The sequence below is a fragment of the Phocoena sinus genome, chromosome 20 (genome assembly GCF_008692025.1).
Source record: "Phocoena sinus isolate mPhoSin1 chromosome 20, mPhoSin1.pri, whole genome shotgun sequence".
Lineage (NCBI taxonomy): Eukaryota > Metazoa > Chordata > Mammalia > Artiodactyla > Phocoenidae > Phocoena > Phocoena sinus.
The window spans coordinates 3868668-3896332 of NC_045782.1; the positions used below are offsets into that span (position 1 = coordinate 3868668).

The 27665-nt window shown below is 43.0% G+C and overlaps 1 pseudogene; it reads right to left on the bottom strand.

The window, feature by feature from the left end:
- Nucleotides 1-10490: 10490 nt before the first annotated feature.
- On the bottom strand, nucleotides 10491-27440 carry LOC116745917 (annotated as a pseudogene).
- Nucleotides 27441-27665: the final 225 nt, after the last annotated feature.

Consider the following 27665-nt stretch of genomic DNA (forward strand, 5'->3'; position numbering starts at 1 on the left):
CTGATTCAGTCTTGGCAGGTTGTTCCTTTCTAAGAATTTGTCCATTTCTTCCAGGTTGCCCATTTTATTGGCATAGAGTTGCTTGTAGTAATCTCTCATGATCTTTTTCATTTCTGCAGTGTCAGTTGTTACTTCTCCTTTTTCATTTCTAATTCTATTGATTTGAGTCTTCTCCCTTTTTTTCTTGATGAGTCTGGCTAGTGGTTTATCTATTTTGTTTATATTCTCAAAGAACCAGCTTTTAGTTTTATTGATCTTTGCTATTGTTTCCTTCATTTCTTTTTCATTCATTTCTGATCTGATTTTGATGATTTCTTTCCTTCTGCTAGCTTTGGGGTTTTTTGTTCTTCTTTCTCTAATTGCTTGAGGTGCAAGGTTAGGTTGTTTATTCGAGATGTTTCCTGCTTCTTAAGGTGGGCTTGTATTGCTATAAACTTCCCTCTTAGAATTGCTTTTGCTGCATCCCATAGGTTTTGGGTCGTTGTGTCTCCATTGTCACTTGTTTCTAGGTATTTTTTTATTTCCTCTTTGATTTCTCCAGTGATCACTTCATTATTAAGTAGTGTATTGTTTAGCCTCCATGTGTTTGTATTTTTTACAGATCTTTTCCTGTAACTGATATCTAGTCTCATGGCGTTGTGGCAGGAAAAGATACTTGATACAATTTCAATTTTCTTAAATTTACCGAGGCTTGGTTTGTGACCCAAGATATGATCTATCCTGGAGAATGTTCCACGAGCCCTTGAGAAAAATGTGTATTCTGTTGTTTTTGGATGGAGTGTCCTATAAATATCAATTAAGTCCATCTTGTTTAATGTATCATTTAAAGTTTGTTTTTCCTTATTGATTTTCATTTTGGATGATCTGTCCACGGGTGAAAGTGGGGTGTTAAAGTCCCCTACTATGAATGTGTTACTGTCGATTTCCCCTTTTATGGCTGTTAGTATTTGCCTTATGTATTGAGGTGCTCCTATGTTGGGTGCATAAATATTTACAATTGTTATATCTTCTTCTTGGATCAATCCCTTGATCATTATGTAGTGTCCTTCTTTGTCTCTTGTAATAGTCCTTATTTTAAAGTCTATTTTGTCTGATACGAGAATTGCTACTCCAGCTTTCTTTTGGTTTCCATTTGCATGGAATATCTTTTTCCATCCCCTTACTTTCAGTCTGTATGTGTCTCTAGGTCTGAAGTGGGTCTCTTGTAGACAGCATATGTAAGGGCCTTGTTTTTGTATCCATTCAGCCAATCTGTGTCTTTTGGTGGGAGCATTTAGTCCATTTACATGTAAGGTAATTATCGATATGTATGTTCCTATTCCCATTTTCTAAATTGTTTTGGGTTCGTTATTGTAGGTCTTTTCCTTCTCTTGTGTTTCTTGCCTAGAGAAGTTCCTTTAGCATTTGTTGTAAAGCTGATTTGGTGGTGCTGAACTCTATCAACTTTTGCTTGTCTGTAAAGGTTTCAATTTCTCCATCAAATCTGAATGAGATCCTTGCTGGGTAGAGTAATCTTGGTTGCAGGTTCTTCTCCTTCATCACTTTAAATATGTCCTGCCACTCCCTTCTGGCTTGCAGAGTTTCTGCTGAAAGATCAGCTGTTAACCTTATGGGGATTCCCTTGTGTGTTATTTTTCCCTTGCTGCTTTTAATATGCTTTCTTTGTATTAAATTTTTGACAGTTTGATTAATATGTGTGTTGGCGTGTTTCTCCTTGGATTTATCCTGTATGGGACTCTCTGTGCTTCCTGGACTTGATTAACTATTTCCTTTCCCATATTAGGGAAGTTTTCAACTATAATCTCTTCAGATATTTTCTCAGTCCCTTTCTTTTTCTCTTCTTCTTCTGGAACCCATATAATTCGAATGTTGGTGCATTTAATGTTGTCCCAGAGGTCTCTGAGACTGTCCTCAGTTCTTTTCATTCTTTTTTCTTTATTCTTCTCTGTAGTAGTTATTTCCACTATTTTATCTTCCAGGTCACTTATCTGTTTTTCTGCCTCAGTTATTCTGCTATTGATCCCATCTAGAGTATTTTTCATTTCATTTATTGTGTTGTTCATCATTGTTTGTTTCATCTTTAGTTCTTCTAGGTCCTTGTTAAACGTTTCCTGCATTTTGTCCATTCTATTTCCAAGATTTCGGATCATCTTTACTATCATTATTCTGAATTCTTTTTCAGGTAGGCTGCCTATTTCCTCTTCATTTGTTAGGTCTGGTGGGTTTTTATCTTGCTCCTTCATCTGCTGTGTGTTTCTCTGTCTTGTCATTTTGCTTATCTTACTGTGTTTGGGGTCTCCTTTTTGCAGGCTGCACGTTCGTAGTTCCCGTTGTTTTTGGTGTCTGTTCCCAGTGGCTAAAGTTGATTCAGTGGGTTATGTAGGCTTCCTGGTGGAGGGGACTAGTGCCTGTGTTCTGGTGGATGAGGCTGGATCTTGTCTCTCTGGTGGGCAGGTCCACGTCTGGTGGTGTGTTTTGGGTTTCTGTGGAGTTATTATGATTTTAGGCAGCCTCTCTGCTAATGGGTGGGGTTGTGTTCCTATTTTGCTAGTTGTTTGGCATAGGGTGTCCAGCACTGTAGCTTGCTGGTCGTTGAGTGAAGTTGGGTGCTGGTGTTGAGATGGAGATCTCTGGGAGATTTTCGCCATTTGATATTATGTGGAGCTGGGAAGTCTCTTGTTGACCAGTGCCCTGAAGTTGGCTCTCCCACCTCAGAGGCACAGCACTGACTCCTGGCTGCAGCACCAAGAGCCTTTCATCCAAAGGAAGGAAGGAAGGAAGGAAGAAAGAAGAGAAGAAGGAAAGAAGGAAAGAAAGAAAGAAAGGAAAGAGGGAGGGAGGGAGGGATGGTGGGAGGAAGGAAGGAAGGAGGGAAGGAAGGAAAAAAGAAAGAAGATAAATTAAAATAAAATAGAGTAAAATATAATAAAGTTATTAAATTAAAAAATAATTATTAAGAAAAAAATTTTTTAAAAAACGGACGGATAGAACCCTAGGACAAATGGTGGAAGGAAAGCTATACAGACAAAATCTCACACAGAAGCATACACATACACCCTCACAAAAAGAGGAAAAGGGGAAAAAATCATAAATCTTGCTCTCAAAGTCCACCTCCTCAATTTGGGATGATCCGTTGTCTATTCATGTATTCCACAGATGCAAGTACATCAAGTTGATAGTGGAGATTTAATCCGCTCCTCCTGAGGCTGCTGGGAGGGATTTCCCTTTCTCTTCTATGTTCTCACAGCTCCCGGGGCTCAGCTTTGGATTTGGCCCCGCCTCTGCGTGTAGGTCGCCGGAGGGCGTCTGTTTTTCGCTCAGACAGGACGGAGTTAAAGGATCCGCTGATTCGGGGACTCTGGCTCAGTCAGGCCGGGGGGAGGGATGGGTACGGATGCGGGGTGAGCCTGCGGCGGCAGAGGCTGACTGAACGTTGCACCAGCCTGAGGTGCGCCGTGCGTTCTCCCGGGGAAGTTGTCCCCGGATCACGGGACCCTGGCAGTGGCGGGCTGCACAGGCTCCCCGGAAGGGGGTGTGTGGATAGTGACCTGTGCTCGCTCACAGGCTTCTCGGCGGCGGCAGCAGTAGCCTTAGTGTCTCCTGCCCGTCTCTGGGGTCCGCGCTTTTAGCCACGGCTCGCGCCCGTCTCTGGAGCTCCTTTAAGCAACGCTCTTAATCCCCCCTCCTCGCGCCCCAGGAAACCAAGAGGGAAGAAAAAGTCTCTTGCCTCTTCGGCAGGTCCAGACCTTTTCCCGGATTCCCTCCCGGCCAGCCGTGGTGCACTAACCCCTTCAGGCTGTGTTCACAGCACCAACCCCAGTCCCCTCCCTGAGCTCCGCCCGAAGCCCGAGCTGAGGCTCGCAGCCCCGCCCGCCCCGGCGGGTGAGCAGACAAGCTTCTCGGGCTGGTGAGTGCCGGTCGGCACTGATCCTGGGCGCCGATCCTCTGTGCGGGAATCTCCCCACTTTGCCCTCTGCACCCCTGTGGCTGCGCTCTCCTCCGTGGCTCCGAAGCTTCCCCCCTCCGTCACCTGCAGTCTCCGCCCGCGAAGGGGCTTCCTAGTGTGTGGAAACCTTTCCTCCTTCCCAGCTCCCTCCGACTGGTGCAGGTCCCGTCCCTATTCTTTTGTCTCTGTTTTTTATTTTTTTCTTTTGCCGTACCCAGGTACGTGGGGAGTTTCTTGCCTTTTGGGAGGTCTGAGGTCTTCTGCCAGCGTTCAGCAGGTGTTCTGTAGGAGTTGTTCCACATGTAGCTGTATTTCTGGTGTATCTGTGGGGAGCAAGGTGATCTCCGCATCTTACTCTTCGCCATCTTCCCCCTCGTCTCCTAGCAATGGAATTCTTATAAGTACATCCTAAACTACCTCCTTAAGCAAGTCCAGAAACTGTAGAAGGAAATATTCTGACTACATAAAAGTGAACTGTTGATTGCAAAAAAAGATGGCACAAGCCACTGTTATTCCTAGTGTGGGGGGCGGACCAGAGCCAATCTATAGTGTGCTACCAACCAATGTCTTGGTAAGTGCACAGGCTGAGAATAAGCATTTATAAACTTATGCAGCAGTTTAGCACTGCCATGACATCCAAATGTGTGATTTTGTATTGTATGAAACATCTATCTGCTATGGATTCGAAATTGTAAAATACTGGTGCTTTGCCACAGAGACTTTGAGATGCACTGCCATAAACAAAGTCCATATACGTGTATGAGCTCTGGAAAAGAGTTATTTGCATTGCAGCTGACAAAATATTAAAATCTGTAGTATATATGAATTATACAGTTGACATGAAAAAAGTGAAAGAGTGGACCAAGGGATTAGCTGTAATTCAGAGACGTGAAATCCAGATGTAAAATCATATGTCATTTGAATTCGTGAGTGGTCAGGGCTATGTTTTAGTCTTCAGACTTATAAAAATTGGAAAGAGCCATAATACCTATTGCCAATGCAGGTAGGGGGAAATTCTTACACATTGCTAGTGGCACTGTGAATTGTTACCACCTTTTCAGGAAACAAACTTGCCAGCACCCATAAAAAGAAAAATAAAGTGAACGTAATTCCTGACTCGGCAGTATTCTTCCTGGGAAACCTGTCCCATCAAAATAAAAGCAGCTGTATAAGTAAGCATATCTGTTCAAAGATGTTTATTGCAGCCTCATTCGTAGTGGCAAAAACCTGGAAACAAAGGGCATATCAGTAATAGGGGAATGGTTGAAGAAGTTATAGCCCATCCACCCCTGGGAATCTTATGTAGCTATTCAGAAGGATGAGTTAGAATTACACCAGTTACCTTGGCAGGATTTTTGTGACGTATCCTTGCGTGAGAAAAGATGCAGAAAATGTTTAATATGATCTCATTTTAATGAAACCCTCAATGGAAAAAATGCTGTATGTGTTTTTACATCTGTATATGTGTTAAAATATACATATGAAAAAATGGAGAAAAATAAAAAAATATATAAACTAGGTTGTTAACATGGGTTATTGTGGGAGGTGCTGGTGAAAATGTGGAGATGCAGGCAAAAGTCAGAGGGGAGGCCAGAGAAAGCAAAGACTGTATTATAAATCCCATCATGCATGGGAAGGTTCAGTTTATGTAAAAGTGTCCATTTGGTGTATACACATAAAACATTTTCTAACACAGTCTTTACAAAAGATGAGTTAGCTTTGTAAGTACTACCTTGTAGAGATGACCATGATAAAATGACAGTAAAATAAGTCAATAAGGAAATCGATCAGGAAATCAATAAGGAAAAGGTTAATATCTTGGTAGAAAATTGTTCAAAGGACACATATAGCAATTCAATAAAAGGTAAGTACAAATCACCAATTACCATGTGAAAAATGTGCAACTTGATCAATAGTCAAAGAAATGTAAGTGAAAATCCTATGAGATGTTTTTGTCACATGTCCGGGTTTGAAGTATTATTAAAACTGGTAAACCTTGGATTGAGGATGGCATTCTCAAGTATACTTCGAGAGAGAATAAAAATTAAAACAAAGTTTGGAGGGAAATATCTGTAATATGCCTCAAAACATGTCTTATGGCATTGATGTTGATTTCTCTTCTAAAATTTCATCCTGTCAATGTTAAGCATGTAAGAGGGAAGAGACTTTTTGTCTGTGAAAGGACGCCTATCAAAAGATGTTACTAAATGAATGAAGTAACAGAATCCCAGTTTTATGTATAGTAGTGAAACATTTAGAACTGCCTAAACATCCAACAGAAAGGAATTAGTTAAATAAAGAACATACAACCATATAAAAATATCTATTATAGAAACATGCTTATGACAGGTTGTGATTAAAGAAGACAGGTGAAACAATGATGTTAAAGTTTTGCTGATTTTCCAGTCAAATATTATACATCGATATGTAGAAAAATGGAAGAGACAAACAGAGAAATGTTAAAAAGTAATGGATGATGGGATTGTGGATAACATCTTGTCTTGGTGCCTTTCTGTGTAGTTTCCAAGTTTTCTGCTTTGAGCAGTAGTTTTAATTAAAAAGAAAAAAAGATGTTACAAGCATGTTAAAAGGCTATAAAGATTACCATCTTCTGAAGTGCACTCAGAGGGAGATGAGCAGGTAGGAGCACTGTGCCCTGTTCAGGAAGAGAGCCGGCCGCCGAGCCGAGTCACTGTCCCAGCATCACTTTGGCATATGAACTCTAACCTTCAGCTTTCAAAGCTGGAGATATTATCACAGGTAGGTCATTATTTAATGGCTTGGAGGTTATTTCCGAAGTCCCTCGTGGGCTGCTATAAATGATTAGTAACATCATTATTGCTTATACATTTGTGGGCCAGCCTAGTATTGCTTTGTCAGCACTGACTCAGGGTTTTTATAGGTAAATGGCTCTCAACTTGGGGTTCCCTAACCTCAAGAGGTGCACAGTGGTGGTAAGCTCTCCGAACTATACTTTATGTACATAAAAGTGTCAGAAAAATTATGCGTTTACCCATGCAATACTGTATGGGCTGACAAAGCCTTATTTTAATTGCCTTTGCTTTTTTTTTTTTTTTTTTTTTTTTGCTTTTAATAGAATATACAATTTTCAGTTGACACATTGTAATGAATTGGTCGTTAGAATGGTTTTTGATAAATAATACACATTGGGAAAGTTGATTTTTTACTAAATTAATAAAAGTTGGGGTTTTAGAAAAGCCTTTCAAACCTGGAATCAGATTTTTTCCCTGGCTCTAGGATTATCCTGATAGTTGTACTTAATATCCAGGCTCAGCCACCCTACTTAAAGTTGTATTTTAACCCCCCTTATAGATATGAACTTCAGCAACAACTTGAAGTGATATTTCTGTAAGAGAAGAAACCATAGGGAAGGTCTCATCTGACTTAGCAAACATTCTCTATTTTCCAAATGGGCAACAGGAAGAGTCACGAGGTCCTGATTACAGAGAGAAAGAGGCTGCCAGAACCCACATTTTCTATTTCTTACTTTTTCACTTCTCCTTGGGCTCTGGGGTTATTTCCCTAGAAATAACAAGCATGCAGAAGGTGACAAACACTCAGGCACACACATGGAAAATCGAAAAGGGTTAGGCAGAGATAGAGAGGGAGGGAGAGAGAGATTTCTTGTATATAGCATCATCTCGTGTAATTCTTTCTAGACTTCTGTGAGATTGTTGCTGTAATTAGTTCTTTTTAAACAGAAGTGCTGAAGCACAGAGAAGTTAAGCAACTTGCTTAAAATCACACAGCTAGTCAGAGGCAAAACCAGGATTTGAACTTGGGCAGTCTGAATCCAGAGCCTTGGTCTTAACCCCTGTCATAACAACATCACATTTCTATACCCTGAAAAAAGAAGTCAACCAGAAGCACTGTGAAAACAGCTCTTTAATAAAGTGACTAATTCTGGCAGCTGGCCCAGAGAGGAGATGGGAAACCTATTTAGTTTTACTTCCATGACTGATACATATCTTAAAACTGAGTTTCTTGCTAGAAGATTTAAAAAATTTTAATTGTAAATGCTGAGGGATTAAAAAAAATCAGCTAGCTGAAAATTCTGGCTGTTGTTCATCATCAAGCATATTATATTTTAAAGAAAGTATTTTTAGCCAATTTAGCCCCCGAATTACATTAGTAGAGCCTCAGTCCAGCCAATTGGGGTTTTAAAAACATTGTCTGCTCTTGGTCTATTCTGTAAGTGGCCAAAACAGAGAATGAGCTTTCAATGTACTTCCTTTACTATTTTCTTGAGTGTTTTTGAGTTATGTGAAAAGTGCTGTGATGTTTCATCTGTAGGAGATTTAGCACTGGAAATAGTATTTTGACAGTCCGAAAGAACCCTTCTAGATGGAAGTATAGATTTATATCTCAAACTTCCAAGCAAAACTTTCAATAAATGAAAAGAAAAAAATCAGGACTTCCCTGGTGGCGCAGTGGTTGAGAGTCCGCCTGCCGATGCAGGGGACACGGGTTCATGCCCTGGTCCGGGAGGATCCCACATGCCACAGAGCAGCTGGGCCCATGAGCCATGGCCGCTGAGCCTGCGCGTCCGGATCCTGTGCTCCGCAACGGGCGAGGCTACAACAGTGCGAGGCCCGTGTACAGCAAAAAAAAAAAAAAAATCGAACAGTTTTAAAAGTGAAAATAGGATGGCTGGTGGCTGGTTAGTGTATGTTTGTGTGTTGGGGGTTTGGGGGATGAGAAGGGCCGGTGGGCAGAGCCTGCTCTGTTGATTTCCCTAAGTCTTCATTTGGGACAGCCAGGTACCTCAGTATTATACAGCATTTTAAAAAAATTGTATTGAAGGATAATTGATTTACAGTGTTCTTAATTTCTGCTGTACAGCAAAGTGATTCAGTTATACATATATATATTCTTTTTCATGTTCTTTTCCATTACGGTTTATCCCACGATATTGAATATAGTTCCTGGTGCCCTACAGTAAGACCTTGTTGTTTATCCATCCTATATATAACAGTTTGCTACAGCATTTTTTTTTTAACTGAAGAAATGAAAGAGTTCCCAAGTGCAGCCAACAAAAAGCCTTCATCAGGTCAGTAGAACTTTTCAATCAAAATGACAGCAGCCTCTGGTCTGTCTCTTGCTGGAAATAGAAAATGTGTGGAAGGGGTTTCACCCTCTGGGCACTGACCACCGAGTCCAGTATCTTGTTATAATTTTATAAAAGTCAGAGATCCAGCCACTTTCATGGTAAACATGGCCTTTCCAGCATCCTCCGTAAATGGTACTTGACTCTTGCTGAAGGCATTCATATTGTCAGGCTCTGATCCTGTGAAAGCCCTTCCTGACAGCATCTGTAAAGGGCTTGATGAATAAAGGGCTGGATCCAGATGTGAGGACGCAGCCTTTTCTGGGCTGTCTCCTCTGTGAGCCCTGCCATCCTCAACCTACTGCCTTCCCCGTCCCGTTTCTGTGAGCGCAAGATGGCAGTAAGGCACAGCGCCACTGCCCCTTGTCATCCTCTTCGTCAAGGCCATCAGTGTCCTCCGTCCTTAGGAGTTCACCCGCCCTTTCTCATCCCTCAGCTTACTTACACCATCAGCAGCATTCCCCCTCTTGCTTTGAAAACAACCACCATCCTCTCTTCATTTTCCTCCAGACCCACTGGATGTTTCCTTCTCTACTGACTAGATCCCTATCATCTTTCCGCCTCGCATGTGGAACTGCTTCAGAACTCACACTTAGATCTCTTATAGGTGACCTCACTCTGTCCCATGCCTTTAAATACCAACTCTATCCATGACTCCCTAATTTATATTTACAGTCTTCTCCTAAACTCGAAAATCTCCGTATTGCCTGTCTGACATCAGTGAATATCTCATAGTCATACAAACTGAGCATATCTGAAATAAAATTCTTTTTTTTTTTTGTACTCATCCCTAAAACCACTTTTTTCTGAGCCTTCATCATCTCCATTTAAAGAGAAAACAAAAACAAAGTAAAACAAACAAGCCTGGAACCATCTTCCTAGGTGCTGGCCATCATTCAAGGAATTTGACACACGCTTTCCTTTCTGACACAACTCATGTTTAATCCATCATCGAATTCTGTCTTTTCTACCTTCAAAACAATATTAGGGGGAAAACATTTGCTTACACGCTTTTGCCCTATCCTAGGTTTTCTCCACCTCAGCATCGTTGCCATTTGGGGTTGGATAATTCTTTGTTGTGGAGGCTGGTTCTGTGCATTGTAGGACATTTAGCAGCATCTCTGGCCTCTGCCCACTGGATGACACATTCCTTCGCCTCCAGTTGTGACGATCAAGACTATCTCCAGACACTGACAACAGGTCCCCTAGGGCAGAATCACTTCCAAGTGAGAGCCGCTGCTCCACCCCCAGCAACCCCATCTTTCACCTGGGTGATCGCAGTGGCCTTACAGCTGGCTTCCTTACTGTCTCTCTTGGTCTCTCATATTCTACCCAGTAGCCAGAGTGATCTTTTTTTTTTTAATCCAAAATGTGTTTATTGGGATGGTTTCCCATTAATCTTGATTCAGGGTGCTTTTAGTGCTGCTTCTGTCTGAAGGAGCATCCTTCTGTAAGCCTTGCTTTTCCTCTTGTAGAGGCTGGCAGAGGACAATAGAACAGCCAACACATAAAACTACTGTTTGTGCATGGCTAAAGACAGAGGTGATTTTATAGCATCCTGGGCATTTCACATCTACGAAATAGGAATTGGGGCTCTACACCAGACGCTTCTTCTGGTGTTTCCTCTTCTCCTCTTCTGGAGAGGGATGAAGGAGCTCCTTTGTGAGAGGCATGTTCTCATGGGGAGGTAATCACCCCCGCAAAGGAGAATCATCTTTTTTTTTAATACAATTTTTTTTTGATGTGGACCATTTTTAAAGTCTTAATTGAATTTGTTACAATATTGCTTCTGTTTTATGTTTTGGTTTTTTGGCTGCAAGGCATGTGGGATCTTAGCTCCCCGACCAGGGATCAAACCTGCACCCCCTGCACTGGAAGGCAAAGTCTTAACCACTTGACCACCAGGGAAGTCCCGAGAGTGATCTTTTAAAAAAACCATTCAGATGATTTCACTCTTGTTGGCGGCCATGGTGATGTGCCCTCAGAGGGCAGGATGAGAGAAGGGTGTCTGGGAGACAACATCGACTGCCACACCCTGGGATCTGCCCGCGTCCAAGCTCTTCTCAGCTACACTGTTCGCAGGCTGCTCTGGGCTGATGATGGAGCACGGCCAGGGCCTCAGAGCTGGGCTGTCGCTGACTTACACGTGTGATGCTTTGGAATTTCCCAGAGCTGTATTCCAGTTTGACCAATCTTCCTCCCCTTCCTCCTTTCACAGGTGCCAGACTTACATCGTGTTTTTAGGTCTGTCCTAACCTACTCTGTCTCCCTAGCAAGCCTTCTCCCCCTTTATCCTCCCCAGGTGTTTTCTCTAATAAACCTCCCTGAATGTCTAATTCCATCCTGGCCTCTGCTTCTCAGACAATCCAAAAACTCCCCTGCTCAGGACTTTCTAATGGCTTTCTTCCTCACTCAGAACGAATCCCATAGTCCTCGAGGCAGGTCACAAGGCCTCGTGACCTGCTGATGCCTTTCTTGCTGATCTCAGCTCCTGCAACTCCACACCTGTTCACTTTGTTCTGACTGCACTGGTTGTGTTGCTATTTCTTAAAGACACCAGGCTCCTTCTTGCCTTGGTGATTTTAGCATCTATTCCCTCCCCCTGGAATTCTATTCCCCTGGATATTCATTTGGTGAACTTACCTGAAGTCTTGGGTTAAGTATCACCTCCTCAAGGAGGCCCATCCTGATCACACACTTGGAAACTGCCACCCAGCTCCCATTTCCCCAGCACCTCAGTGTTGTTGCCTTGTACTTTTCTTCATTGCATTGATCACTTTCACTCTGTTCTGTTCTATTCCATTATGTCTGTTTTGTTCTCTGATACATTTCAAGTACCTGGAACAGTGCCAGCACAGAGTAGATAATCAATAAATATTTGTTAAATGAAGAAACCAACTTAGACTCTAATTCCTTATTTGTATGTTTCCCTCATTAAACTAAGACCTTTTTTTCCATTTATTTATTTCAATTAAAAAATTTTTATTGAAGTATAGTTGATTTACAATATTATATTAGTTTCAGGTGTAAAGTATAGTGACCCAGTATATTTATAGATTATACCCCATTTAAAGTTATTACAACATAGGCTATATTTCCCTGTGCTGTATAATATATCCTTGTTGCTTATTTATTTTGTACGTACTGTTTTGTACCTCTTAATCCCCTACCCCTATCTTGCCCCTCCACCCTTCACTCTACCCACTGGTAGCTGCTAGTTTGTTCTCTGTATCTGTGAGTCTGTTTCTGTTTTGTTGTATACATTCATTTGTTTTATTTTTTAGATTCCACATATAAGTGATAGTATAGAGTATTTGTCTTTCTCTGTCTGACTTATTTCACTAAGCATAATACTCTCTAGGTCCACCCACATTGTTATAAATGGCAGAATTTCATTCTTTTTTATGGCTGAACAATATTCCATTATATGTATATTATAATACCTATACATATACCACACCTTCTTTATCCATTCATCTGTTGATGGACACTTAGGTTGCTTCATATCTTGGATATTGTAAATAATGTAAATAATTTGACTTAATCAGAATCTAATACTTTATTTGTATATGTTTCCCTCACTAAACAAAGACCTTGAAGACAGCAACCTTTGCATTCTTGATATAGCTAGACGGCGTATTAGGTTCTCCGTCCATGTTTGTTGAAATAAATTGCTTTAATATCTATTAAAATGATATTGGGGATACTAACCCATAGGGTTGTTTTTAAGATTCAGTGGCACACCAGGTATGAACTGCCATCATCTGGCTCAGTAAATGGTAGCTGTAAATAATATAACGGAAAAAAACACTAGCGCCGTCTAGTAAGCAGTTGCTTCATTTTAAAAAATAAATTTATTTATTTATTTATTTTTGGCTGCCTTGGGTCTTCGTTCCTATGCGCCGGCTTTCTCTTAGTTGTGGTGAGCGGGTGCTGCTCTTCTCTTCGTTGCGGTGCACGGGCTTCTCATTGCAGTGGTTTCTCTTGTTGCAGAACACGGGCTCTAGGTGCACGGGCTTCAGTAGTTGTGGCTTGTGGGCTCTAGAGCGCAGGTTCAGCAGTTGTGGCGCATGGGCTTAGTTGCTCTGCGGCATGTGGGATCTGGCATGTGGGATCTTCCCAGACCAGGGATCGAACCCGTGTCCCCTGCATTGGCAGGCGGATTCTTAACCACTGTGCCACCAGGGAAGCCCAATTGCTCAATCTTTAAGCTACCTGTATTGCAATTATTTTTTGGTTTTTTGTTTGTTCTTTTACTACTAATTAGTAATTCTTCTGGTGTGTACATCAGAGTGTCGTTCCTCAATCCTCAGTTTATTACATTTAATCAATAAACTACCGAAACAAAAAATAAATGGTAGTTGTAAAAAAGTGCTGTTTCATAGGAAAAGAAACAGTAATTTGTGTGGGAGCTTAGAGAATGAAGCACTCACTTCCAACTTTGGGCGAGAGTGCAAGTGTAAATCTGAAGATTTTTTTCAAGAAGCAACATTTGAACTGAGGTCTAGGGAAGAGGAAGTCTGTGCTCACTTTTTCCACTATATTTTTCTTTCTTCTGAGGGGAAGGGATGCAGATTCGATCAGACGCTGACCATGGGTCATGGATTGTCTCACATTTCCTGGTGGGTCTGGTCCCAGAACACTAAAGTAGGTCAAGTGCGTGAAGCGGCGTTCTCCATCCTTTCCTGCTTTCATGTATCTGAGATTCTGTGGGTCTGGACATCTTATTCTCCTTCACCTCTGTCTTATCCTGCCTCCAAAGGACGCGTAGGCTCAATGGATAATGTTCCTCAGAGGATGCCATATATTTTAAAATTCTTTATTGAAATATAGTTGATTTACCATGTTGTGTTAGTTTCAGGTGCACAGCAAATTGAATCAGTTATACATAAGTAAATAAATAAATATATATGTATACTTTTTATATTCTTTCCATTATAGGTCATTACAAGGTAGTGAGTGAAGTTCCCTGTGCTACACAGCAGGTAGGTCCCTGTTGGCCGTCCATCCACTCCATGTACAGTACTATGCTTGTCCTAATCCCAGACTCTCAACTTATTCCTCCACCAGGCCGCCATATTTCTCGATAGTCTCTTCCTCTCAAGAATCTCTGCTTCCTGCTCACCACATCCCCATTCCAGATTGACTGACCTATGGCCATATTTCTCGATAGTCTCTTCCTCTCAAGAATCTCTGCTTCCTGCTCACCACATCCCCATTCCAGATTGACTGACCTATGGTAAGATCCAACCGTGGTCCTAAAGCAAAGTAAGAGTCTGTATCAGTTCTCTAGGGCCACCATAACAAAGTACTGCAGACTGGGTGGTTTAAACAACAGAAGCCTGCTTTCTTATAGTCCTGGAGGCTGCAAGTCTGAGCTCAAGGTGCCTGAAGGGTTGGTTTCATCTTTGGCGTGTAGATAGTTGTCTTCTCCTTGTGTCTTCACATCGTCTTCCCTCTGTCGATGTCTGTGGCCAAATTTCCTCTTCTTCTAAGGATAACACTTATGTTGGGTTAGGGCCCACTCTGGCAACCTCATTTTAACTCCATTACCTCTTTGAAGAATCTGTCTCCAAATACAGTCACATTCTGATGAGTTAGGACTTCAGCACATGAAGTTTTCAGAGGCACAGTTTATCCCATAACAAAGTCCTATTTAGAGCTTGAATCTAAGCTGGTGTCCCAGTCTGGTTTCCCAGAAGCTCAGAATAAAGTGGTACTTTGAGCTCCTACCTGTCATTGTCTCTTTGTGCATCTCTCTCTGGAGCCCTCTGTGATGCAGAAGTGACTTACGTGTAGCTGGTTCCACTGTCCAAGTACCACCTGTCTTTGCACCTCCCCCCTCCCCAAACACTGATGTCGCCTTTGAAAGGTGCTATGATTCGAGTACATGGAGATGGTGGAAAGCAGCTGAGCCCGCAGAGTCAACGTTACCTTCACGGCTGAGACTAAGGGGAAGAACCTGGGGCATCTGCCTCGTGCAAAATCCAAGAGAGTGCCGAAACACTCAATAATCAAGATAATATTTTAATGCAGTGTTTAAAACATCGAAATAGTGCAGAAAAAACTATTGACAAACACAACATCAAATTTTTGAATTCAGACAGTATCCATGACAATCCTTCAATTGCTTTTAGACAGGTGTCCTTACCTACTGAGAGCCTCTATTTCTGGATTAAAATCTTGCTGTCCCTTCAAGTGTCTCTTATAGGACATGGTGTTTAGATCTCCGCACAGTCTGCCATTTATTCATTCAGCAAACCATTTGTTTATCGAGTGTCTACTAAGAGCCATACAGAATAGGAATTAAATATTTGTCAAATTAATAAAAAAGCAAAAACCTAATTACAGTTGTTTTAAAGACACCCCCAGGGAGACTCTACTGTGGTAGCAAGAAGAAACATTGACAAACTGGTGGGTGTCAGGGGCTGGATTGCATGATGAAGGACACTTAAAATAGGTTTTTCATTTATTAAACCAACAAATATTTAGTATGTGCTAGTGCAGGACACTGTGCATGTCAGTTAAGCATTTTAAAATTTTAATAGGCAGAAGGATCCAGAAACTCAAAGTACAAGTTGTCAGTATTTATAAGAGCATCCATTTCGTGGAGGAATGCATCTTTGGTGAATTACTCTAAAGAAGATATTTACTGGCTACGTATCACAACATTCCTCCAGCTGGGCATCAGCAGTAACTAGAGAAGGAGTGGGCAGAGATAGCAGAGACATTTCTTCTCTATTAGTCATGACAAATGAGAGAAATAAACCGAATTGGCAAAAAGTACAGACTCAATGCAGTGGTGAATAGTTCAGAGAAGAAGATTCTCATTTGGATATGAAATTCTGAGCCTGCCAAGCTCATAGGAAATCTGCAGTTTGCTATCAGTTCATCTCTACTGTTTAAAGTTTTAGGGAGGGAAGGAAGCAAATTGCATCCCTTGTTCATAAAACCGAATGACCACTTTCAACCCCCAAAAGGGGAGTATTTGGCAGATGACGTTTAAAGTAATTTCCTGGAGTGCTGTGGAGCCAGTGCTGACACAGAGGTAGCTACAGGTCTCTCTTTGTGGGAAGGGGATGCTATGGGGAAGAAGAGAATTGCCCTTCTCTCCTGGGATAAGGGGATGAAAGAGACGGGGGTAAGGAAGACGAACAGGCTAACCCAGACAACAGGCAGGAAATTAGGTGTAGTAAACGGTGCTATAAGGACACTGCACGGAGCAGTGGTGTGGATGGACCCATTGAACTGAACTGAAATGACAACTCAGCTAACACTGATGGAACATCTACAGTGTGTGAGAAAGCATTCTGGAATACTCAGGGGATTCCAAGGTGGGCAAGACACAGTTCCTGCTCCTGAGATGCTGATGATAAATAGGGAAGAGAATGACATTCATGAATCATTTTAATACAAAACAAACTCTGGTACATACTAATATAAATATATGAAATATGTTATGTATACACTATAAAAACAAGACACATATGTATATGATTTTAAATATATATATGCGCATATATATAAATTTTAAAGTGTTAAAGATCCACGTGGGAACTTGACACTTGTTTTCCTCCTCCTCTGGAAACTGAAATTGTTCCAAGCTAGTGCACGGCACAGAAAAGAGACACAATGCAAGGAAACCGGTGATGTCCTCAAGAAACAGTTGGCATAACTTACCTAGGCTGAATCCACAGGGCAGTACTATGTCCAGGCCCATTTCTCAAAAGGATGCTGTGAAACAGTCCTCTTGTGATCAAGTGAGATCAAAACACCAGTGAGACGGTCCTGGTTAGTTCTCCCACTGTAACCCCCAAGCCACACATTCTGCTGGGTCACAGACTTGCTGATTGCCCAGCCTTGCATTTGGATGAATCACAGGATGGCTGACTTTGGTGCTTCATGGAGACCAGGCTGGGGGCCAGCAGTCCTGATGCTCTGCATTTCTGATGGCAGCCCCTCATCTGTCAGCCTCGGCAGCATGAGTGCTGGGGGTCGAGGCTCTTACTTGCTGAGGTGGACAGGAAGGTTTGGCCTTGTGTCAGGGTTCTTGTTTCTCTGGCTCTTGTTCCCGAAAACATGTCTTCCACAGGGACACTGGCAGGAGAAATGAACTGTCCTCGGCATCCTATGCTCTCTACTTTGTCAGAACAACAAACACAGCTCGATACATCGGGGGCTTGTCTTTTAACCTCTGCTGGTGTCTCTGGCTTTTACATGACTGACCTGGGGCTCCAGGCTCCAGACAAATGGGCAGATCTATTCCCAAGACACTGTTTGTCCCCCAGTGTCAATATTGGCAAAGGTGGGGGGATGGATAATAGAAATCTAGCTGGTCAAATCAGTCTTTGGAGGGAAGAGAATCAAAGGCCATGCCAACACCGATTTGACTGATTTTTAACCTCTTGGACAAGGCAACTCAGTTTCAGAGAGTTGAACCCACTGGGCCTGGAAATGCAGGCAGTGGGTGCCTCTTGAGGCAGGTCTTGGGCGTGGAAACACAGATGGACCTTTAAGGCCCACCCAGAGCCCTGGGGGAGAGCATCATTTGTGCTGCTACACAGCGTGAAACGAGGAAGCTGCAGGTGAGCCATCCTGCTAGGAAGTCCCTGTGCCTTGGGACTTCCTAGGATGCTTTTGCATCGTTCGAGGGAAATGGTAGAATTCCCAAGAACAGCCAGCAACACCCAGCATGGTGCCAGATAGCTTCCAATTTCTCCAAATAATGTGAATTTTCTAACTAAATGAGTAATTTCTGTTGGCACGAATAAAGGAATGGCTGAAATATTCTAGGAGATGTTTCTTGCTCTTTCTTTTTAACTCTTTTGCCCCTGCCTTATTTCTTGAAGTTTATTGGATAAGGAACCAAGTTGGTCACCGTCCTTTATAATAACAGTACCTGTGCACAATGAATTATACTTGTACAGTGTTCGCAAAGCCCATGGGGACGCAGGACTCCAACTAGCTCTCCTCTTGAGGTTACGAAAGGGACTTGCCACAGATGCTTGCTGTACTCTGTTCAGGGGAGAGTCATCATGATGAAGAACAGTTTGGAAAGCAACCAATGTAAGGAAAACTTGGAGGTATTGAGGCTCTTTATCCTAGGGAACTCATAACACAGCAGCCGTCTCTAGTTGAAGGATGACTTTACATTATTCCAGGACCAGCTTTTCTGCAGATTGAGCTGTTCGGAAAAGATGATGCTCGCGTAGAGCACAGAGAGCTCCCCATCACTGAAAATACTAAAGCCAGAGCAAGTGACAAGGTGTATCGGGCTGGGGAGAAGATTGCACTCATTGGCCTTGAACGAGTTCCTGGCACTTAAGGAAGAAAAGGGAAGCCCAAAGCCCACGCTCTCCTCCTCCACTAGGCCTTCGGATTCCCTGGAATCTGTCCAGGGTTCATGGAATTGCAGCAGTCAGACGTGGCTATCTCCCAGGGATTTATCTAATCCTGATAACTCCTTTAGGCCAGGAGATGGACACTAAATAAACTCGCACAAGGAATTAAAGGCATCCTCCTTGAATGCTATTTGAAGTCAAACCTTTGAAGCAATCTTTCTTCTCCCTGTTTCCCCCCTTCTTTGTTTAAAAACATTGTGTCAGGAGCGCTCTCCCGCTGTAATTACCCCCTGTCACTGCTGCTCGGGACGGTTTTACTAACGGGAGCAAAGCTTGCAGGGCAGATGCATGATGGGCTTTTCTAAAGAGGACCGAGGAGGCTCTTTGTCTCGGAGCTGCAGCTGCTAGTCATGGTCCTCCGGCAGCCCTCATGCTGCCTGGAGCATCTTACCAGGATGAGAGGCCACCGGCTCAAAGGGACGCCTCTGAACATGAGCTCCTGGCACCCTTGTGCCACTCCAAAGTGCTGCTTTGTGTGATGGACAGAGGTCCCTGCCAGATTAAGGTTTCCACCATTGTTAATTGGTGACTCTGAGAGCCACCAGCCTGTTTTGCTGGATCAGCAGCCAGGTTGATTATTGGAAGCCACTTTCACAGGAGCGAGCAGCGTGGCATCCTTCACGGCCAGGGGTGAGCCACCCTGCAGAGTGTGCGGTGCTCCTAGTCGGCTTAATTTGAGAGGGGTCAGTTTTCATCGTAGTAGAATGAAGCACAGGGGAGTTCAAAGGAAGTTTCTGTGCCATCTTTCTGCAAAGATGCTCACTGAGACAGAGGCGGATGTCACGCGTTCAGGAGACAGCGTCCTCGTGACGTTGAATCTGAGCGGGAAGATAAGAGTCATAGCGCTCAGAGCTCTGGTGCACGACTCACCTTCGCCTTTTACCCCTGCCGTTGCAGACACAGCCACAAAATGGACTCAGGGCCCTTCAGGTAGGGGATGGGCGGCCCAGGGCCGCTTGATGCTTCAGACTCTGAACAACACTGGGTCCCTTTAGGGTTGTCATGGTTTTCAACCCATTCAGTACCAGACTCCACCCTATCCCGTGGCATCTGTATATAAATCTCTTTGTTCCTTCCTGTGGTGGAGTTCAGTAATTGAGGATTCCTAGGCAGAGTCCGGGGATAGAAAATCTGTCCGGGGGTAGAAAAGCACCGATTACGACCTTTCTTACATTTCTGAGAATCACACCAAAGCAAGGAAATAAGCTGGAAACGGCTGATTGTTTCTGAACTCTAGAATGTAAGTATAAATTGAATGGTGTACGTGGCACACATTAATTTGTTCCAATAAAATCTGATGCTTTGGGTTTAAACACAAAGCCCGAAGCTTAATGCCCACTCTTCACGTGCGGGGATGGTGGGTGGAAGCAGTGGTCCCTGCAGTCAGGTCAGCTCTCTCCTCCACAGCCTCCCCTTCCTTCTGGCAAAGGCCGACGTAGCTTTTGAATACATCATCATCATCATCATCACAGCCTGTCTGCATGTTGATTTACTTTGACAAACAGGGAATTCCCTAGCAGTTCAGTGGTCAAGATTTGGTGCTTTCACTACCATGGACTGGGTTCTATCCCTGGTCAGGGAACTAAGATCCCGCATGCCACGCATTGCAGCCAAAAAAAGAGGATAATTTGACAAACAATACTTCAGCACCTATTCTGTGCTGGACTCTGCCTAGGAATACAAAGACACATAAAACTTCTAAGAGAGCTACATATATAGATAACCATTATGTACAAGAAAGTGCTGTGATAGAAAGTACAAGCTATCAGGGTATAGAGAAGGAAATGTTGAATTAGGAACAGTGAGGGTCACTAACAGCTGTTGAGAGATTAAACACGGGTGCATTTGGAAGAACTGTTTCTTAGGACTACAAAAATATGGTGAGGCAGGTGAAAGCTTATCTTTGGACTCCAGCTTTTCAATCTGTACCCTTATGTTCAGGACTCTTTGGGGGCTAATGGCAGAAAACGAACTCAGTTTCGCGTAAGCTAAAAAAAGGAGTGCGTGCATTGGCATCACAAAAAGTGCAAGATGCAGATTTCAAGCACTGGGTCTGAGGTCTCTGGTGTTAGGGCTTGGTCTCTCTTCTTGCTGGCTTTTTCACGGAGGTCTGAGGTCTCTAGTGTTAGGGCTTGGTCTCTCTTCTTGCTGGCTTTTTCACGGAGGTCTGAGGTCTCTAGTGTTAGGGCTTGGTCTCTCTTCTTGCTGGCTTTTTCACGGAGGTCTGAGGTCTCTGATGTTAGGGCTTGGTCTCTCTTCTTGCTGGCTTTTTCACGGAGGTCCTTCACATTTGGTGATAAGGGGACCACCGCACTGGTGACTCAGGGCTATGGTCTACCTTCTCAACAACCTTAGTGAAAGGGTACCTCTTCCCCCACAGTCACACGGAAGTTCTGGAATGGTGTTTCTTTGGTTGGCTTGGTTTAAATGCCCACCACACCTGTGCTAATTACTGTGGCCAGGGAGACGGGCACCTCTCATGGTCTTGCTCCTGGGTCCACCCAAACCACGAGGGCAGAGAGTGGGGAGGGGTGTTCCTTATGGCCGACTGAAGTGTGCTTACAGGAAGCTGGTGGATGGATGGTAGGCAGACCCAGCAGGTGCCCACGGTTCCTCTTCAGCCCTGATTCTACTCGAAGTTTCCCTCCACTTTCCCGGAGGACCTCAGGATAGGATTGACATATTTAGCAAAATACAGGCCATCTAGGTAAATTTGAATTTCTAATAAGTAACACATAATTTTTCGGTGTATGTCCCAAGGTGGTTGTTTATCTGAAACTTAAGTATAACTGGGTGGGCATCTTACTTTTCATCTGGAATCATGCCTTAGCACTTCTCAGAAAAAACCATTGAAACACTGAGGTATAAGAAGTTCTTAATAGCTTAAAATACTACTTAATGTGAGTTTTTGTTGCTGTTGTTTTTTGTTAGGCAAGATTTGAACTGGCCTTGGTTCAACTGAAGCAGTGGTTATCAACTTCGCCTGCACACTGGAATCTTCCAAGGAGTTTTAAAAACACTTAAAAAATACTGGGTCCCACCTTGTATGTACTGAATCAGAATATCTGAGCTGGGGGCTTAGAATGTTTCAAGCCTCCCTCGGAGACTTCCGTGTATGGCCAGGATTGAAAAGCATGGAGCAAAAGCGTTAATTCTTTTATTTATTTTTTAATTTATTTTTAAATTTGTATTGGGAGTATAGTTGATTTACAATGTTGTGTTAGTTTCTGCTGTACAGCAAAGGGAATTAGTTATACATATATCAACTCTGTTTTCAGATTCTTTCCCCATATGGGTCATTACAGATTATTGAGTAGAGTTCCCTGTGCTATACAGTAGGTCCTTACTAGTTATCTATTTCATATATAGTAGTGTGTATATGTCAGTCTCAGCATTAATTCTTTGAAGATAATTTCTGCATTAGAAAACAGAAAAAGGTGTCTGGATGCTGTTCTCAGTTTTTCTACACTAGTAGGCAATCATCCACTCTGCCTACTACAAGATGATTTCTGGTTCACAGAGCACACTGACAAGTTTGATAAAAAGTCACCCTCGGAATGATTTCTCCAACGTCAGGTGGCAAATGCAGCCAGAGTGTAATTTTTACAAATGAGTGCTGATGGAGACTCCTTCCTGAAAGGACAAAGAATGTGGGAAAGATGGTGACATGGTCATTTAGCTGACATTTAGTAAAGGAATCTTTTATTTTCTGCAAGCGTTAGCTATGCAGTTTCAACACTTTCTGCTAAGCCTTTTAACCATGGGAGATTCGCAAGTTGGGCCTTAGTAGAAGCATCTTCAATGGACACTAGGATGGGCAGTTTTGGGGTGGTTACCCTGTATTCACTCTGTGTATCCCCCTTTCTGCTTCTCTGCTCCCTACATCTCTTGTAGCATGTTGGGTCGTGTGACTGTGGCATTGGCCTTAAGTACATTCATATGTACATATATATATATATATATATTTTTCTCTAGTTATACACGGTGCATCCCAAATTGTAGTTTAGAGATGCATTGTATCAGAGTCACTTGGCAAGCTTAATGAACACACACACACACACACACACACACACCCTTACACCCTTTCATCCCATCCCCAGTCACTTGACACAGCTGGTTTAGGGTAGAGTACAGAACATTTTCTATAGGTGATCGAAAATACCGCCCCAAGTGATTCTACTGCACATTCAGCTTGGAGAACCACTAGGCTGATTTTTAATGTCCTCGACCTACATGGGGTGAGGTCGATGATAATGAAAGTGACCATTTATTGAGTGTATACGATGCCTGAAGCACTGTGAGAGGATCCCAACAACATGCATCATCTCCTTTCGTCCTCCGTGTGCCCAACGAGTTTTTATTCCCACTTCACAAATGGAAAAATGGAGGAAATGTCAGGATCACCTTGTGCATGGCAGAGCTGGGACTTGCATCCAGATCTTGATGTGTCTCCAGTGCCTGGGCCATCACGCTTGACATTTTATTGTCCTTATGGCTACGGGGCTGGCATGTAGGGCCTGAGGGCATCAGGTCAGGTGTCTGAAGGCTCTATTCCTGGATGGGCTGTCCAGCTACTTTTGCTCCTAGGCTCTCCTGTTTGATCACACATCTTACTGGGCAGAGCAGACTGGAAGCCACGTGAAGAAAGGTTTGATGTTTTGCTATGATTCCTAGAACCAATCCCAATGACCTGTCCTCTGGAGGTGGTTATTCAGTACTCCTTACTGACTGTGAGGCCGGGGGTCCCTGACATATGAGGAGATTGAGAGGATCGGAGTGTGTCTCCCTGGGGACTTCACCTCGTTGGGTAAAAGATAGTGCTCTTTTTTTTTTTTTTAAACCTTTGAGCAAAGTATTTATTGAAACTAGACTAAACAATCCCGCAGTTAGTTAGGATCTTAGAGGTCATTTGACCAGACCCTCCACCTGATGTATGATACCAAGGAACAATTTCAGATTGTTTGGAGTCTCATAATAGCTAATTAACTTCTGTGTAGGATTCCATATTTATCCTTTGGTTCAAGGTTGTTTGACTTTGTGGTCAAAGTTTGCTGTATCTGCAGTACTTCTTTTCCTTTTTGATCTCTCAAGAACCAATGGGGGTATGTAAAAACTTGCAGACATATAAATACTCCTACTTGTGATTTGAGACACTGCTTCTTGTAACATAACCTCTGAGCTCTTCCACTGGCCCAGTTCCCTCTGAAATGACGAAGTACCTTACTGATAATTCATCAGAAGAGTGAGGCACCGTCGCATGTGAAGAACAAGTTAATATGAGACAATAAACAAGACCCTTTTGCAAGGAGAAAACTTTGATCTGTCAGCTGAGCTTCCCATGTCCTTCCGTATAAACACCCATTAAGCCTCGAGAGGCTTAGTAAACAGAATGGTGTGAGGTTGGGATGTTTCCAGAGTGGGAAAAAAAAATTATTCTGAAATCTCCAAAGAGTTCATGATTTTTGCAACTGGGGCTTTCTGCACTGTTGTGTATGCTATTAGCACAGCTCTGTTTCAATACTGTTATAGTTTTATAATGTGCTTCCAGCTGCTTGCTACCCCAAGTGGCTGGTTATTTAAAACAGATCTTTGGTAAATATGATATTCTTTTCTCACATTCCCCGTTTCTTCCTGCTGATTGTTCATGCTAAGAGGCCATGAGGGCCTGCTCTCCTCTGCTCTCACATTCTCGAGCTAGATAAGGGGTGAAGACATATGAATGCACAGGAGAGAGGTGGGTCACAGAGATGTTCTCAGGAACTCAGTAGCAGAGGCATCCATACGTGTTGAGGATGCAGTGGTGCAGGGGTCGATGGTCAGCCCTTGAGCTGTTAACACTGAGGCCACTGTTTTCGATTCCGCCTCGGATGGTGGCAACCCGGAAGCCAGTACCTCTCATCAGTGGGCGGTGAGAATGATTTACTGGTGCCCTTGCACTTCCCAGGAGGGCTGTTCTCTTGGCTTGGTGGGCTGTCAAGATTTATCTTGCAGACGTCGTCTAGTTAGTCTCTGAGCTGAGTGAGTCAGTGGAAACCCAACTGATTTTTCTGTCATTGGCATCACAAATCTGCAGCTTCAAGGGATCTTACAGATTATCTTGCCCTGTGGTTCTTATTGTGGGCTTCAGGGAGATCTTGGGTCGGCAGAAGTCCTTCAATGCAAAGTGAGGGGTCAGAGAGGAGGGAGGACTCCCGGCTTCTTGCTATGCTTCAAACAGAACTGCTGCCCTTTCCTGTCTTTTCTATTTAGGTTCTGTGTAAAGTTTTGTGCAATCCAATAGGGAATATTTATTTTGGTTTCTTGGCTTGGATGGTATATATTATCCTTTCCCAATAGCAGCCAGTTTCCTTTTGAGGAATTACCTCTCCCACACTATTTCTAGTCTTGGTAGGACTATACATCCAGAAGTCTATTCTGCAGTGGGAGATAAAAGGGGTCTCAGAGTCTCCTTCTCCCAGATCTGCCTGCTTTCTGACCTGTGCAACCAGTGAAAAGGCCACCTACCCTAAGTGTGGCCAATCACCTGCTAGAACTGTGCATAATGAACAGGAATGCAAAGGCCAGTGAAACGGCTGGGATGCATCTATGCCAGCATCATTGCCCTAGTTTGCTCTGTTATATGTCTACTTCTTCAGTTGCTGCTGCCAAGCCCCTTGCAGTGCTTTGGTTCCCTCTCATTTCTTGAACCTGGATCTCCAGCTTTCAAATCAATTCCATGACATCTGATATCCTAATTAATTACTTCTTATAATCAAAATACCTTCACTTATACAAAAACTTTTATTTGATAGAGAAAAAAAAATGAGGCCAAGACCAGGTCTATACCTCATGTAGAAGTCCCCTGGCACTAAATTAGAATTCAGACTAGCACCTGAGTCCAGCTTTCTGCCTAAGCTCTTTCTCCTGCTCAGTGCCTACGGTAAACGGACAGGCAGCACAAATGAGTTCTTGATCCCATTTTTCTTAAATTACGTGGCCTTCCCAATCCTTTATTTCCCTGGTTTGATTGGAAATGGGTCACAGAAAAATATTCTTTACTATGAAATAATAATGTGAAGACGATAACAATTGGCAACTGACATTTTGCTTCAATATTAGGCATACAAGAGGGAGTTGTGGAAAACTAGGGAGTACTCTCGCTATAAAAGTAATTGGCCTCTATTCAGCTCTAGTTTGTTACCGCCCTGGAATAGTCTGGCCACCACCTTGCCAGAAATAACTATTTATTTAAAAGACACATGGAAATCTGAATTTTTTAATGTTAAATGTTCTGATCTTTTTAGTGGTGGCTCAAATTGTTTAAAACCACATTGAATTCCAAGCAACATGTCTCTGGGCTGGATTTAGCCTGTGGACCATTGGGTTGCACCATCTGTCTTATCTCCAGTTCATTCCTTCTTTTTCCCATGAATGTATATCCCACACCTGCTATGTGAAAGTGTGCATGACTCCTTGCTCTCCTGGAGAACTACTGGGAAGAAACTGCATTGTGAGTCCTTACATGCTCTCCAGCAGAAAGAAAAATGCAAGCTTGATTCATCTTCAACTTCTGTATCTTTGTATTTTTAGCTAAAGTTCAGGGTGAAGGAAAAGGTTTAATTAGTGGATTCATTAATTAGAGTGTTGAGTTTTCCTACAGGGATAAAATGAGTGTCTGTGGAGCAATTCTGTCACATAGATCATTATCTAGAAAGGTCAGACATGAAGAAATACTGATTTCAGGTGTGTAGGATAATTCCACTTCAGCCCTGGGTAGAAAAAGCCTCAGTGATGCATGCTTCCAGATCTATGGCCAAGTGAAAGAACATACATTTTTTAAATGGTATAAATAAAATACAAGACAGGAAAAGAATAAAATGGTATATAATGTAAAATAGTGACCTAAAAAAGTGGCTTGGCTTATAATGAGTAAAGATGAAGACTGAAAATTATTTTTTAGGAAACATGAAACATGCTGCAGGGACTCCCCACAGTAGGATTCTAGGCTGGGGTTGGCAGACTACAGCCTGGGGGACAAATCTGGCCCACAGCAGGTTTTTGTAAATAAAGTTTTATTGGCACACAGCCATGACCATTTGTTCACGTATTGTCTGTGACTACTTTTGTGCTACAGCAGAGCTGAGTAGTTCCAATAGAGCCTGTATGGTTTGCAAAGTCTAAAATTTTTTACTGTCTGGCTCTTTAGAGAAAACACTGCCAACCCTTGGTCTAGAGAGGGTTACGTCCTGTTTTAGAGATAAAAAATAAAGATGTGTCAAAAGAGGATAGTGTGGACCAAGGTCTAGAGTCAAGGCAGCGAGAAGTGGTAGAATTCAGGTTTTATTTTGAAGGTTCACTCGAAAGGATTGTCGGTGGATTAAGTGAAGGTTATGAGGGGAAAGAGGTAGGAGAAGTAAGGGAGGGGCCTTGGAGCAGGGCAGGACCCCTCAGCCTCTTGGAATCTTGAGCCCCTGAATTGACCATTTTGAGCTTCATCCAGGTGGATAGTGTCTTGCTTTTAAATTAGAATTACATCGGAGCTGATGTGCCCCTGGAAGAAGGAGAGATTACAGTCCGTGGGTGGGCATGTTTCTGAGTAAATGTGGAGACCTCATTTTATGGGGAAAAAAAATGCAAGACTTTAGACTAGTAGTTTAACAGACATCAGCTGTCCACAGCAGCTTAGTCCAGGATGGGATTTTGATTTGAAAGTAGAGGTTACCATTTGGTCTCACAGGGCAACAATTTCTTTTTGGGGGGTGGGCAGAGGAACTGCAGTATTTTTTTTGCGGGGGGAGGGGTTGGCCACGCAGCATGGCATGCAAGATCTTAGTTCCCCGACCAGGCATTGAACTCATGCCCCCTGCAGTGGAAACACAGAGTCTTAATCACTGGACCACCAGGGAAGTCCCCCCCCCTTTTTTTTTTGGAACTGGAGTTTTTGAAAGAGGTACAAATGTTCTGATAACATCTGGAGGAACTTTTATAGCATATGTGGCAAATACTGCTAATTGGACCATTATTCCTAATCTGCTTCTTCCTTGATGATCTTACCTGGAATCATGGGCACCTGGGATGAAGGTCATGTTTCCAGGGTCCTTTGCAAATAGGTGTGACTGTGTGACTAAGCTTTGGCGGATGGGTTGGAGAGGGCCCAGCTTCTGGGGAGGACCCTTCAAGGTATGATTCCTGCCTCTCGTTCTAGTGTCTT